This window comes from Ambystoma mexicanum, chromosome 6q (genome assembly GCF_040938575.1).
Source record: "Ambystoma mexicanum isolate Mex_15411 chromosome 6q, UKY_AmexF1_1, whole genome shotgun sequence".
In the NCBI taxonomy this organism is placed as follows: Eukaryota; Metazoa; Chordata; class Amphibia; order Caudata; family Ambystomatidae; genus Ambystoma; species Ambystoma mexicanum.
Window position 1 is genome coordinate 1,630,902,770 of NC_090937.1, and position 14,627 is coordinate 1,630,917,396.

A 14,627-nucleotide genomic window follows, 5' to 3' on the forward strand; every position below is an offset into this window, starting at 1 on the left:
CCCGGGTTCAATTCCCGGCCAACGCAGATCAAATCTTTAAATTGTTCAAAATGCATTTTTTGGAAATCAGACTCATGCTGAAAGCAAAGCTGACACACTTTTCGTGAAAATCAAAACCCCATCCAGGAAAGGTTCTTGCATCCTAGTTTCTGCAACTGTCTATCGGTGAGGGGATTGAAGCGAGCAGGGCTCCTGGCCCCTCCCCGACAAAGGCCTGACAAAGGCCTATTCGCCTTGCCCTGACGGGCAAAGGTCCCAGCAGGCCACCGAGCACAGCACCTCAGCCTATTAGAGTGAGGTTTCAGGATCTCTCTCATCCTGTAAACCAACATACTGAGGAAGGTGAAACGTGTGGCTGTGCTCCTCACATGCTGAAGCAGCAGCAGCCCTTTCCCTGAAGCAAAGTTCCTTCATTCCTCCTTCCCATAACCCTTAGCAGGGGATTTATGGTAATTGAGTTGAGTTTCCAAACTGGCCCTTCCTTCCTTCCTTCCCATATCTGCCAGCTCGAGAAGGCTTGTTTTGTTGCACCTGGGAAGTAAAGTATCTATTTGCGAGAGAGAGAGAGAATGAGAGAGAGAGACAGAGAGAGGGAGACAGAGAGAGAAGGGGAAGGGGTGTTGGCAGTTAGGGTGTGAGCTAGAGAAATGAGGCCTGTCTGCAAAAGGCCATGGGATGGGAGTGCGTGGTTGCAGGTTGTTTGGCTTTGTAAGGCCTACTGCCCGCTTCACTCGAAACTGGGTCTATGGTTGTCGGTTTGTAGGCTGTAAAAGCCCAGAAAAGCTCTTGTTCTCCAACCAGCAGAGTGGCGCAGCGGAAGCGTGCTGGGCCCATAACCCAGAGGTCGATGGATCGAAACCATCCTCTGCTAACTTTTTTCAAATTATGTTTTTGTGTCATGGCATTAGGGCACAAAGAGCTGTAAGTGCCTGGATGCAATGTCATTCCTTGAACTTGCTGCCTCGTTCCACTCTTGCGCTAAATAAGAGAGGGTCCCAGCCCAGCCAACAAAATGTACTGTTCAATCAAACCAAACTTAAAACCAAGCTCCTTTTTTAAGGGGTCCCGGGGAAATGTTGGGCTGACCGGCAAGACCTCATGATGCGAACTGCTTCTGCGTCAAACGCAAGCTTTTTTCATTCCCAGCCAATGACTTATTCTTATTTCTAAGGGGCGCTCCATCAGATAGCCCAGACAGGCAGGCGTTGGTGGTATAGTGGTGAGCATAGCTGCCTTCCAAGCAGTTGACCCGGGTTCAATTCCCGGCCAACGCAGATCAAATCTTTAAATTGTTCAAAATGCATTTTTTGGAAATCAGACTCATGCTGAAAGCAAAGCTGACACACTTTTCGTGAAAATCAAAACCCCATCCAGGAAAGGTTCTTGCATCCTAGTTTCTGCAACTGTCTATCGGTGAGGGGATTGAAGCGAGCAGGGCTCCTGGCCCCTCCCCGACAAAGGCCTGACAAAGGCCTATTCGCCTTGCCCTGACGGGCAAAGGTCCCAGCAGGCCACCGAGCACAGCACCTCAGCCTATTAGAGTGAGGTTTCAGGATCTCTCTCATCCTGTAAACCAACATACTGAGGAAGGTGAAACGTGTGGCTGTGCTCCTCACATGCTGAAGCAGCAGCAGCCCTTTCCCTGAAGCAAAGTTCCTTCATTCCTCCCTCCCATAACCCTTAGCAGGGGATTTATGGTAATTGAGTTGAGTTTCCAAACTGGCCCTTCCTTCCTTCCTTCCCATATCTGCCAGCTCGAGAAGGCTTGTTTTGTTGCACCTGGGAAGTAAAGTATCTATTTGCGAGAGAGAGAGAATGAGAGAGAGAGACAGAGAGAGAGAGACAGAGAGAGAAGGGGAAGGGGTGTTGGCAGTTAGGGTGTGAGCTAGAGAAATGAGGCCTGTCTGCAAAAGGCCATGGGATGGGAGTGCGTGGTTGCAGGTTGTTTGGCTTTGTAAGGCCTACTGCCCGCTTCACTCGAAACTGGGTCTAGGGTTGTCGGTTTGTAGGCTGTAAAAGCCCAGAAAAGCTCTTGTTCTCCAACCAGCAGAGTGGTGCAGCGGAAGCGTGCTGGGCCCATAACCCAGAGGTCGATGGATCGAAACCATCCTCTGCTAAGTTTTTTCAAATTATGTTTTTGTGTCATGGCATTAGGGCACAAAGAGCTGTAAGTGCCTGGATGCAATGTCATTCCTTGAACTTGCTGCCTCGTTCCACTCTTGCGCTAAATAGGAGAGGGTCCCAGCCCAGCCAATAAAATGTACTGTTCAATCAAACCAAACTTAAACCAAGCTCCTTTTTTAAGGGGTCCCGGGGAAATGTTGGGCTGACCGGCAAGACCTCATGATGCGAACTGCTTCTGCGTCAAACGCAAGCTTTTTTCATTCCCAGCCAATGACTTATTCTTATTTCTAAGGGGCGCTCCATCAGATAGCCCAGACAGGCAGGCATTGGTGGTATAGTGGTGAGCATAGCTGCCTTCCAAGCAGTTGACCCGGGTTCGATTCCCGGCCAACGCAATCTTTAAATTGTTCAAAATGCATTTTTTGGAAATCAGACTCATGCTGAAAGCAAAGCTGACACACTTTTCGTGAAAATCAAAACCCCATCCAGGAAAGGTTCTTGCATCCTAGTTTCTGCAACTGTCTATCGGTGAGGGGATTGAAGCAAGCAGGGCTCCTGGCCCTTCCCCGACAAAGCCCTGACGAAGGCCTGACAAAGGCCTATTCGCCTTGCCCTGACGGGCAAAGGTCCCAGCAGGCCACCGAGCACAGCACCTCAGCCTATTAGAGTGAGGTTTCAGGATCTCTCTCATCCTGTAAACCAACATACTGAGGAAGGTGAAACGTGTGGCTGCGCTCCTCACATGCTGAAGCAGCAGCAGCCCTTTCCCTGAAGCAAAGTTCCTTCATTCCTCCCTCCCATAACCCTTAGCAGGGGATTTATGGTAATTGAGTTGAGTTTCCAAACTGGCCCTTCCTTCCTTCCTTCACATATCTGCCAGCTCGAGAAGGCTTGTTTTGTTGCACCTGGGAAGTAAAGTATCTACTTGCGAGAGAGAGAGAATGAGAGAGAGAGACAGAGAGAGAGAGACAGAGAGAGAAGGGGAAGGGGTGTTGGCAGTTAGGGTGTGAGCTAGAGAAATGAGGCCTGTCTGCAAAAGGCCATGGGATGGGAGTGCGTGGTTGCAGGTTGTTTGGCTTTGTAAGGCCTACTGCCCGCTTCACTCGAAACTGGGTCTAGGGTTGTCTGTTTGTAGGCTGTAAAAGCCCAGAAAAGCTCTTGTTCTCCAACCAGCAGAGTGGCGCAGCGGAAGCGTGCTGGTCCCATAACCCAGAGGTCGATGGATCGAAACCATCCTCTGCTAACTTTTTTCAAATTATGTTTTTGTGTCATGGCATTAGGGCACAAAGAGCTGTAAGTGCCTGGATGCAATGTCATTCCTTGAACTTGCTGCCTCGTTCCACTCTTGCGCTAAATAGGAGAGGGTCCCAGCCCAGCCAACAAAATGTACTGTTCAATCAAACCAAACTTAAAACCAAGCTCCTTTTTTAAGGGGTCCCGGGGAAATGTTGGGCTGACCGGCAAGACCTCATGATGCGAACTGCTTCTGCGTCAAACGCAAGCTTTTTTCATTCCCAGCCAATGACTTATTCTTATTTCTAAGGGACGCTCCATCAGATAGCCCAGACAGGCAGGCGTTGGTGGTATAGTGGTGAGCATAGCTGCCTTCCAAGCAGTTGACCCGGGTTAGATTCCCGGCCAACGCAGATCAAATCTTTAAATTGTTCAAAATGCATTTTTTGGAAATCAGACTCATGCTGAAAGCAAAGCTGACACACTTTTCGTGAAAATCAAAACCCCATCCAGGAAAGGTTCTTGCATCCTAGTTTCTGCAACTGTCTATCGGTGAGGGCATTGAAGCGAGCAGGGCTCCTGGCCCCTCCCCGACAAAGCCCTGACGAAGGCCTGACAAAGGCCTATTCGCCTTGCCCTGACGGGCAAAGGTCCCAGCAGGCCACCGAGCACAGCACCTCAGCCTATTAGAGTGAGGTTTCAGGATCTCTCTCATCCTGTAAACCAACATACTGAGGAAGGTGAAACGTGTGGCTGCGCTCCTCACATGCTGAAGCAGCAGCAGCCCTTTCCCTGAAGCAAAGTTCCTTCATTCCTCACTCCCATAACCCTTAGCAGGGGATTTATGGTAATTGAGTTGAGTTTCCAAACTGGCCCTTCCTTCCTTCCTTCCTTCCCATATCTGCCAGCTCGAGAAGGTTTGTTTTGTTGCACCTGGGAAGTAAAGTATCTATTTGCGAGAGAGAGAGAATGAGAGAGAGAGACAGAGAGAGAGAGACAGAGAGAGAAGGGGAAGGGGTGTTGGCAGTTAGGGTGTGAGCTAGAGAAATGAGGCCTGTCTGCAAAAGGCCATGGGATGGGAGTGCGTGGTTGCAGGTTGTTTGGCTTTGTAAGGCCTACTGCCCGCTTCACTCGAAACTGGGTCTAGGGTTGTCGGTTTGTAGGCTGTAAAAGCCCAGAAAATCTCTTGTTCTCCAACCAGCAGAGTGGCGCAGCGGAAGCGTGCTGGGCCCATAACCCAGCGGTCGATGGATCGAAACCATCCTCTGCTAAGTTTTTTCAAATTATGTTTTTGTGTCATGGCATTAGGGCACAAAGAGCTGTAAGTGCCTGGATGCAATGTCATTCCTTGAACTTGCTGCCTCGTTCCACTCTTGCGCTAAATAGGAGAGGGTCCCAGCCCAGCCAACAAAATGTACTGTTCAATCAAACCAAACTTAAAACCAAGCTCCTTTTTTAAGGGGTCCCGGGGAAATGTTGGGCTGACCGGCAAGACCTCATGATGCGAACTGCTTCTGCGTCAAACGCAAGCTTTTTTCATTCCCAGCCAATGACTTATTCTTATTTCTAAGGGGCGCTCCATCAGATAGCCCAGACAGGCAGGCGTTGGTGGTATAGTGGTGAGCATAGCTGCCTTCCAAGCAGTTGACCCGGGTTCGATTCCCGGCCAACGCAGATCAAATCTTTAAATTGTTCAAAATGCATTTTTTGGAAATCAGACTCATGCTGAAAGCAAAGCTGACACACTTTTCGTGAAAATCAAAACCCCATCCAGGAAAGGTTCTTGCATCCTAGTTTCTGCAACTGTCTATCGGTGAGGGGATTGAAGCAAGCAGGGCTCCTGGCCCTTCCCCGACAAAGGCCTGACGAAGGCCTGACAAAGGCCTATTCGCCTTGCCCTGACGGGCAAAGGTCCCAGCAGGCCACCGAGCACAGCACCTCAGCCTATTAGAGTGAGGTTTCAGGATCTCTCTCATCCTGTAAACCAACATACTGAGGAAGGTGAAACGTGTGGCTGTGCTCCTCACATGCTGAAGCAGCAGCAGCCCTTTCCCTGAAGCAAAGTTCCTTCATTCCTCCCTCCCATAACCCTTAGCAGGGGATTTATGGTAATTGAGTTGAGTTTCCAAACTGGCCCTTCCTTCCTTCCCATATCTGCCAGCTCGAGAAGGCTTGTTTTGTTGCACCTGGGAAGTAAAGTATCTATTTGCGAGAGAGAGAGAGAATGAGAGAGAGAGACAGAGAGAGGGAGACAGAGAGAGAAGGGGAAGGGGTGTTGGCAGTTAGGGTGTGAGCTAGAGGAATGAGGCCTGTCTGCAAAAGGCCATGGGATGGGAGTGCGTGGTTGCAGGTTGTTTGGCTTTGTAAGGCCTACTGCCCGCTTCACTCGAAACTGGGTCTATGGTTGTCGGTTTGTAGGCTGTAAAAGCCCAGAAAAGCTCTTGTTCTCCAACCAGCAGAGTGGCGCAGCGGAAGCGTGCTGGGCCCATAACCCAGAGGTCGATGGATCGAAACCATCCTCTGCTAACTTTTTTCAAATTATGTTTTTGTGTCATGGCATTAGGGCACAAAGAGCTGTAAGTGCCTGGATGCAATGTCATTCCTTGAACTTGCTGCCTCGTTCCACTCTTGCGCTAAATAAGAGAGGGTCCCAGCCCAGCCAACAAAATGTACTGTTCAATCAAACCAAACTTAAAACCAAGCTCCTTTTTTAAGGGGTCCCGGGGAAATGTTGGGCTGACCGGCAAGACCTCATGATGCGAACTGCTTCTGCGTCAAACGCAAGCTTTTTTCATTCCCAGCCAATGACTTATTCTTATTTCTAAGGGGCGCTCCATCAGATAGCCCAGACAGGCAGGCGTTGGTGGTATAGTGGTGAGCATAGCTGCCTTCCAAGCAGTTGACCCGGGTTCCCGGCCAATGCAGATCAAATCTTTAAATTGTTCAAAATGCATTTTTTGGAAATCAGACTCATGCTGAAAGCAAAGCTGACACACTTTTCGTGAAAATCAAAACCCCATCCAGGAAAGGTTCTTGCATCCTAGTTTCTGCAACTGTCTATCGGTGAGGGGATTGAAGCGAGCAGGGCTCCTGGCCCCTCCCCGACAAAGGCCTGACAAAGGCCTATTCGCCTTGCCCTGACGGGCAAAGGTCCCAGCAGGCCACCGAGCACAGCACCTCAGCCTATTAGAGTGAGGTTTCAGGATCTCTCTCATCCTGTAAACCAACATACTGAGGAAGGTGAAACGTGTGGCTGTGCTCCTCACATGCTGAAGCAGCAGCAGCCCTTTCCCTGAAGCAAAGTTCCTTCATTCCTCACTCCCATAACCCTTAGCAGGGGATTTATGGTAATTGAGTTGAGTTTCCAAACTGGCCCTTCCTTCCTTCCTTCCCATATCTGCCAGCTCGAGAAGGTTTGTTTTGTTGCACCTGGGAAGTAAAGTATCTATTTGCGAGAGAGAGAGAATGAGAGAGAGAGACAGAGAGAGAGAGACAGAGAGAGAAGGGGAAGGGGTGTTGGCAGTTAGGGTGTGAGCTAGAGAAATGAGGCCTGTCTGCAAAAGGCCATGGGATGGGAGTGCGTGGTTGCAGGTTGTTTGGCTTTGTAAGGCCTACTGCCCGCTTCACTCGAAACTGGGTCTAGGGTTGTCTGTTTGTAGGCTGTAAAAGCCCAGAAAAGCTCTTGTTCTCCAACCAGCAGAGTGGCGCAGCGGAAGCGTGCTGGTCCCATAACCCAGAGGTCGATGGATCGAAACCATCCTCTGCTAACTTTTTTCAAATTATGTTTTTGTGTCATGGCATTAGGGCACAAAGAGCTGTAAGTGCCTGGATGCAATGTCATTCCTTGAACTTGCTGCCTCGTTCCACTCTTGCGCTAAATAGGAGAGGGTCCCAGCCCAGCCAACAAAATGTACTGTTCAATCAAACCAAACTTAAAACCAAGCTCCTTTTTTAAGGGGTCCCGGGGAAATGTTGGGCTGACCGGCAAGACCTCATGATGCGAACTGCTTCTGCGTCAAACGCAAGCTTTTTTCATTCCCAGCCAATGACTTATTCTTATTTCTAAGGGACGCTCCATCAGATAGCCCAGACAGGCAGGCGTTGGTGGTATAGTGGTGAGCATAGCTGCCTTCCAAGCAGTTGACCCGGGTTAGATTCCCGGCCAACGCAGATCAAATCTTTAAATTGTTCAAAATGCATTTTTTGGAAATCAGACTCATGCTGAAAGCAAAGCTGACACACTTTTCGTGAAAATCAAAACCCCATCCAGGAAAGGTTCTTGCATCCTAGTTTCTGCAACTGTCTATCGGTGAGGGGATTGAAGCGAGCAGGGCTCCTGGCCCCTCCCCGACAAAGCCCTGACGAAGGCCTGACAAAGGCCTATTCGCCTTGCCCTGACGGGCAAAGGTCCCAGCAGGCCACCGAGCACAGCACCTCAGCCTATTAGAGTGAGGTTTCAGGATCTCTCTCATCCTGTAAACCAACATACTGAGGAAGGTGAAACGTGTGGCTGCGCTCCTCACATGCTGAAGCAGCAGCAGCCCTTTCCCTGAAGCAAAGTTCCTTCATTCCTCACTCCCATAACCCTTAGCAGGGGATTTATGGTAATTGAGTTGAGTTTCCAAACTGGCCCTTCCTTCCTTCCTTCCCATATCTGCCAGCTCGAGAAGGTTTGTTTTGTTGCACCTGGGAAGTAAAGTATCTATTTGCGAGAGAGAGAGAATGAGAGAGAGAGACAGAGAGAGAGAGACAGAGAGAGAAGGGGAAGGGGTGTTGGCAGTTAGGGTGTGAGCTAGAGAAATGAGGCCTGTCTGCAAAAGGCCATGGGATGGGAGTGCGTGGTTGCAGGTTGTTTGGCTTTGTAAGGCCTACTGCCCGCTTCACTCGAAACTGGGTCTAGGGTTGTCGGTTTGTAGGCTGTAAAAGCCCAGAAAATCTCTTGTTCTCCAACCAGCAGAGTGGCGCAGCGGAAGCGTGCTGGGCCCATAACCCAGCGGTCGATGGATCGAAACCATCCTCTGCTAAGTTTTTTCAAATTATGTTTTTGTGTCATGGCATTAGGGCACAAAGAGCTGTAAGTGCCTGGATGCAATGTCATTCCTTGAACTTGCTGCCTCGTTCCACTCTTGCGCTAAATAGGAGAGGGTCCCAGCCCAGCCAACAAAATGTACTGTTCAATCAAACCAAACTTAAAACCAAGCTCCTTTTTTAAGGGGTCCCGGGGAAATGTTGGGCTGACCGGCAAGACCTCATGATGCGAACTGCTTCTGCGTCAAACGCAAGCTTTTTTCATTCCCAGCCAATGACTTATTCTTATTTCTAAGGGGCGCTCCATCAGATAGCCCAGACAGGCAGGCGTTGGTGGTATAGTGGTGAGCATAGCTGCCTTCCAAGCAGTTGACCCAGGTTCCATTCCCGGCCAACGCAGATCAAATCTTTAAATTGTTCAAAATGCATTTTTTGGAAATCAGACTCATGCTGAAAGCAAAGCTGACACACTTTTCGTGAAAATCAAAACCCCATCCAGGAAAGGTTCTTGCATCCTAGTTTCTGCAACTGTCTATCGGTGAGGGGATTGAAGCGAGCAGGGCTCCTGGCCCCTCCCCGACAAAATGCAATGTCATTCCTTGAACCTGCTGCCTCGTTCCACTCTTGCGCTAAATAGGAGAGGGTCCCAGCCCAGCCAACAAAATGTACTGTTCAATCAAACCAAACTTAAATCCAAGCTCCTTTTTTAAGGGGTCCCGGGGAAATGTTGGGCTGACCGGCAAGACCTCATGATGCGAACTGCTTCTGCGTCAAACGCAAGCTTTTTTCATTCCCAGCCAATGACTTATTCTTATTTCTAAGGGGCGCTCCATCACATAGCCCAGACAGGCAGGCGTTGGTGGTATAGTGGTGAGCATAGCTGCCTTCCAAGCAGTTGTCGCGGGTTCGATTCCCCGCAAACGCAGATCAAATCTTTAAATTGTTCGAAATGCATTTTTGGGAATTCAGACTCATGCTGAAAGCAAAGCTGACACACTTTTCGCGAAAATCAAAACCCCATCCAGGAAAGGTTCTTGCATCCTAGTTTCCGCAACTGTCTATCGGTGAGGGGATTGAAGCGAGCAGGGCTCCTGGCCCCTCCCCGACAAAGCCCTGACGAAGGCCTGACAAAGGCCTATTCGCCTTGCCCTGACGGGCAAAGGTCCCAGCAGGCCACCAAGCACAGCACCTCAGCCTATTAGAGTGAGGTTTCAGGATCTCTCTCATCCTGTAAACCAACATACTGAGGAAGGTGAAACGTGTGGCTGCGCTCCTCACATGCTGAAGCAGCAGCAGCCCTTTCCCTGAAGCAAAGTTCCTTCATTCCTCCCTCCCATAACCCTTAGCAGGGGATTTATGGTAATTGAGTTGAGTTTCCAAACTGGCCCTTCCTTCCTTCCTTCCCATATCTGCCAGCTCGAGAAGGCTTGTTTTGTTGCACCTGGGAAGTAAAGTATCTATTTGCGAGAGAGAGAGAATGAGAGAGAGAGACAGAGAGAGAGAGACAGAGAGAGAAGGGGAAGGGGTGTTGGCAGTTAGGGTGTGAGCTAGAGAAATGAGGCCTGTCTGCAAAAGGCCATGGGATGGGAGTGCGTGGTTGCAGGTTGTTTGGCTTTGTAAGGCCTACTGCCCGCTTCACTCGAAACTGGGTCTAGGGTTGTCGGTTTGTAGGCTGTAAAAGCCCAGAAAAGCTTTTGTTCTCCAAACAGCAGAGTGGCGCAGCGGAAGCGTGCTGGGCCCATAACCCAGAGGTCGATGGATCGAAACCATCCTCTGCTAAGTTTTTTCAAATTATGTTTTTGTGTCATGGCATTAGGGCACAAAGAGCTGTAAGTGCCTGGATGCAATGTCATTCCTTGAACTTGCTGCCTCGTTCCACTCTTGCGCTAAATAGGAGAGGGTCCCAGCCCAGCCAACAAAATGTACTGTTCAATCAAACCAAACTTAAAACCAAGCTCCTTTTTTAAGGGGTCCCTGGGAAATGTTGGGCTGACCGGCAAGACCTCATGATGCGAACTGCTTCTGCGTCAAACGCAAGCTTTTTTCATTCCCAGCCAATGACTTATTCTTATTTCTAAGGGGCGCTCCATCAGATAGCCCAGACAGGCAGGCGTTGGTGGTATAGTGGTGAGCATAGCTGCCTTCCAAGCAGTTGACCCGGGTTCGATTCCCGGCCAAAGCAGATCAAATCTTTAAATTGTTCAAAATGCATTTTTTGGAAATCAGACTCATGCTGAAAGCAAAGCTGACACACTTTTCGTGAAAATCAAAACCCCATCCAGGAAAGGTTCTTGCATCCTAGTTTCTGCAACTGTCTATCGGTGAGGGGATTGAAGCAAGCAGGGCTCCTGGCCCTTCCCCGACAAAGGCCTGACGAAGGCCTGACAAAGGCCTATTTGCCTTGCCCTGACGGGCAAAGGTCCCAGCAGGCCACCGAGCACAGCACCTCAGCCTATTAGAGTGAGGTTTCAGGATCTCTCTCATCCTGTAAACCAACATACTGAGGAAGGTGAAACGTGTGGCTGTGCTCCTCACATGCTGAAGCAGCAGCAGCCCTTTCCCTGAAGCAAAGTTCCTTCATTCCTCCCTCCCATAACCCTTAGCAGGGGATTTATGGTAATTGAGTTGAGTTTCCAAACTGGCCCTTCCTTCCTTCCCATATCTGCCAGCTCGAGAAGGCTTGTTTTGTTGCACCTGGGAAGTAAAGTATCTATTTGCGAGAGAGAGAGAGAATGAGAGAGAGAGACAGAGAGAGGGAGACAGAGAGAGAAGGGGAAGGGGTGTTGGCAGTTAGGGTGTGAGCTAGAGAAATGAGGCCTGTCTGCAAAAGGCCATGGGATGGGAGTGCGTGGTTGCAGGTTGTTTGGCTTTGTAAGGCCTACTGCCCGCTTCACTCGAAACTGGGTCTATGGTTGTCGGTTTGTAGGCTGTAAAAGCCCAGAAAAGCTCTTGTTCTCCAACCAGCAGAGTGGCGCAGCGGAAGCGTGCTGGGCCCATAACCCAGAGGTCGATGGATCGAAACCATCCTCTGCTAACTTTTTTCAAATTATGTTTTTGTGTCATGGCATTAGGGCACAAAGAGCTGTAAGTGCCTGGATGCAATGTCATTCCTTGAACTTGCTGCCTCGTTCCACTCTTGCGCTAAATAAGAGAGGGTCCCAGCCCAGCCAACAAAATGTACTGTTCAATCAAACCAAACTTAAAACCAAGCTCCTTTTTTAAGGGGTCCCGGGGAAATGTTGGGCTGACCGGCAAGACCTCATGATGCGAACTGCTTCTGCGTCAAACGCAAGCTTTTTTCATTCCCAGCCAATGACTTATTCTTATTTCTAAGGGGCGCTCCATCAGATAGCCCAGACAGGCAGGCGTTGGTGGTATAGTGGTGAGCATAGCTGCCTTCCAAGCAGTTGACCCGGGTTCGATTCCCGGCCAATGCAGATCAAATCTTTAAATTGTTCAAAATGCATTTTTTGGAAATCAGACTCATGCTGAAAGCAAAGCTGACACACTTTTCGTGAAAATCAAAACCCCATCCAGGAAAGGTTCTTGCATCCTAGTTTCTGCAACTGTCTATCGGTGAGGGGATTGAAGCGAGCAGGGCTCCTGGCCCCTCCCCGACAAAGGCCTGACAAAGGCCTATTCGCCTTGCCCTGACGGGCAAAGGTCCCAGCAGGCCACCGAGCACAGCACCTCAGCCTATTAGAGTGAGGTTTCAGGATCTCTCTCATCCTGTAAACCAACATACTGAGGAAGGTGAAACGTGTGGCTGTGCTCCTCACATGCTGAAGCAGCAGCAGCCCTTTCCCTGAAGCAAAGTTCCTTCATTCCTCCCTCCCATAACCCTTAGCAGGGGATTTATGGTAATTGAGTTGAGTTTCCAAACTGGCCCTTCCTTCCTTCCTTCCCATATCTGCCAGCTCGAGAAGGCTTGTTTTGTTGCACCTGGGAAGTAAAGTATCTATTTGCGAGAGAGAGAGAATGAGAGAGAGAGACAGAGAGAGAGAGAGACAGAGAGAGAAGGGGAAGGGGTGTTGGCAGTTAGGGTGTGAGCTAGAGAAATGAGGCCTGTCTGCAAAAGGCCATGGGATGGGAGTGCGTGGTTGCAGGTTGTTTGGCTTTGTAAGGCCTACTGCCCGCTTCACTCGAAACTGGGTCTAGGGTTGTCGGTTTGTAGGCTGTAAAAGCCCAGAAAAGCTCTTGTTCTCCAACCAGCAGAGTGGTGCAGCGGAAGCGTGCTGGGCCCATAACCCAGAGGTCGATGGATCGAAACCATCCTCTGCTAAGTTTTTTCAAATTATGTTTTTGTGTCATGGCATTAGGGCACAAAGAGCTGTAAGTACCTGGATGCAATGTCATTCCTTGAACTTGCTGCCTCGTTCCACTCTTGCGCTAAATAGGAGAGGGTCCCAGCCCAGCCAATAAAATGAACTGTTCAATCAAACCAAACTTAAACCAAGCTCCTTTTTTAAGGGGTCCCGGGGAAATGTTGGGCTGACCGGCAAGACCTCATGATGCGAACTGCTTCTGCGTCAAACGCAAGCTTTTTTCATTCCCAGCCAATGACTTATTCTTATTTCTAAGGGGCGCTCCATCAGAAAGCCCAGACAGGCAGGCGTTGGTGGTATAGTGGTGAGCATAGCTGCCTTCCAAGCAGTTGACCCGGGTTCGATTCCCGGCCAACGCAATCTTTAAATTGTTCAAAATGCATTTTTTGGAAATCAGACTCATGCTGAAAGCAAAGCTGACACACTTTTCGTGAAAATCAAAACCCCATCCAGGAAAGGTTCTTGCATCCTAGTTTCTGCAACTGTCTATCGGTGAGGGGATTGAAGCAAGCAGGGCTCCTGGCCCTTCCCCGACAAAGCCCTGACGAAGGCCTGACAAAGGCCTATTCGCCTTGCCCTGACGGGCAAAGGTCCCAGCAGGCCACCGAGCACAGCACCTCAGCCTATTAGAGTGAGGTTTCAGGATCTCTCTCATCCTGTAAACCAACATACTGAGGAAGGTGAAACGTGTGGCTGCGCTCCTCACATGCTGAAGCAGCAGCAGCCCTTTCCCTGAAGCAAAGTTCCTTCATTCCTCCCTCCCATAACCCTTAGCAGGGGATTTATGGTAATTGAGTTGAGTTTCCAAACTGGCCCTTCCTTCCTTCCTTCCCATATCTGCCAGCTCGAGAAGGCTTGTTTTGTTGCACCTGGGAAGTAAAGTATCTATTTGCGAGAGAGAGAGAGAATGAGAGAGAGAGACAGAGAGAGGGAGACAGAGAGAGAAGGGGAAGGGGTGTTGGCAGTTAGGGTGTGAGCTAGAGAAATGAGGCCTGTCTGCAAAAGGCCATGGGATGGGAGTGCGTGGTTGCAGGTTGTTTGGCTTTGTAAGGCCTACTGCCCGCTTCACTCGAAACTGGGTCTATGGTTGTCGGTTTGTAGGCTGTAAAAGCCCAGAAAAGCTCTTGTACTCCAACCAGCAGAGTGGCGCAGCGGAAGCGTGCTGGGCCCATAACCCAGAGGTCGATGGATCGAAACCATCCTCTGCTAACTTTTTTCAAATTATGTTTTTGTGTCATGGCATTAGGGCACAAAGAGCTGTAAGTGCCTGGATGCAATGTCATTCCTTGAACTTGCTGCCTCGTTCCACTCTTGCGCTAAATAGGAGAGGGTCCCAGCCCAGCCAACAAAATGTACTGTTCAATCAAACCAAACTTAAAACCAAGCTCCTTTTTTAAGGGGTCCCGGGGAAATGTTGGGCTGACCGGCAAGACCTCATGATGCGAACTGCTTCTGCGTCAAACGCAAGCTTTTTTCATTCCCAGCCAATGACTTATTCTTATTTCTAAGGGACGCTCCATCAGATAGCCCAGACAGGCAGGCGTTGGTGGTATAGTGGTGAGCATAGCTGCCTTCCAAGCAGTTGACCCGGGTTAGATTCCCGGCCAACGCAGATCAAATCTTTAAATTGTTCAAAATGCATTTTTTGGAAATCAGACTCATGCTGAAAGCAAAGCTGACACACTTTTCGTGAAAATCAAAACCCCATCCAGGAAAGGTTCTTGCATCCTAGTTTCTGCAACTGTCTATCGGTGAGGGGATTGAAGCGAGCAGGGCTCCTGGCCCCTCCCCGACAAAGCCCTGACGAAGGCCTGACAAAGGCCTATTCGCCTTGCCCTGACGGGCAAAGGTCCCAGCAGGCCACCGAGCACAGCACCTCAGCCTATTAGAGTGAGGTTTCAGGATCTCTCTCATCCT

The 14,627-nt window shown here is 49.7% G+C and overlaps 2 non-coding genes across 2 annotated transcripts; both read left to right on the forward strand.

Annotated features, from left to right (window-relative positions):
* The first annotated feature begins 4,959 nt into the window (after positions 1-4,959).
* On the forward strand, positions 4,960-5,031 carry TRNAG-UCC (transfer RNA glycine (anticodon UCC)). The gene has a single exon. It is a non-coding gene; the product is annotated as a tRNA-Gly (tRNA).
* Positions 5,032-12,997: 7,966 nt separating this feature from the next.
* Positions 12,998-13,069, forward strand: TRNAG-UCC (transfer RNA glycine (anticodon UCC)). The gene has a single exon. It is a non-coding gene; the product is annotated as a tRNA-Gly (tRNA).
* The last annotated feature ends 1,558 nt before the right edge of the window (positions 13,070-14,627 follow it).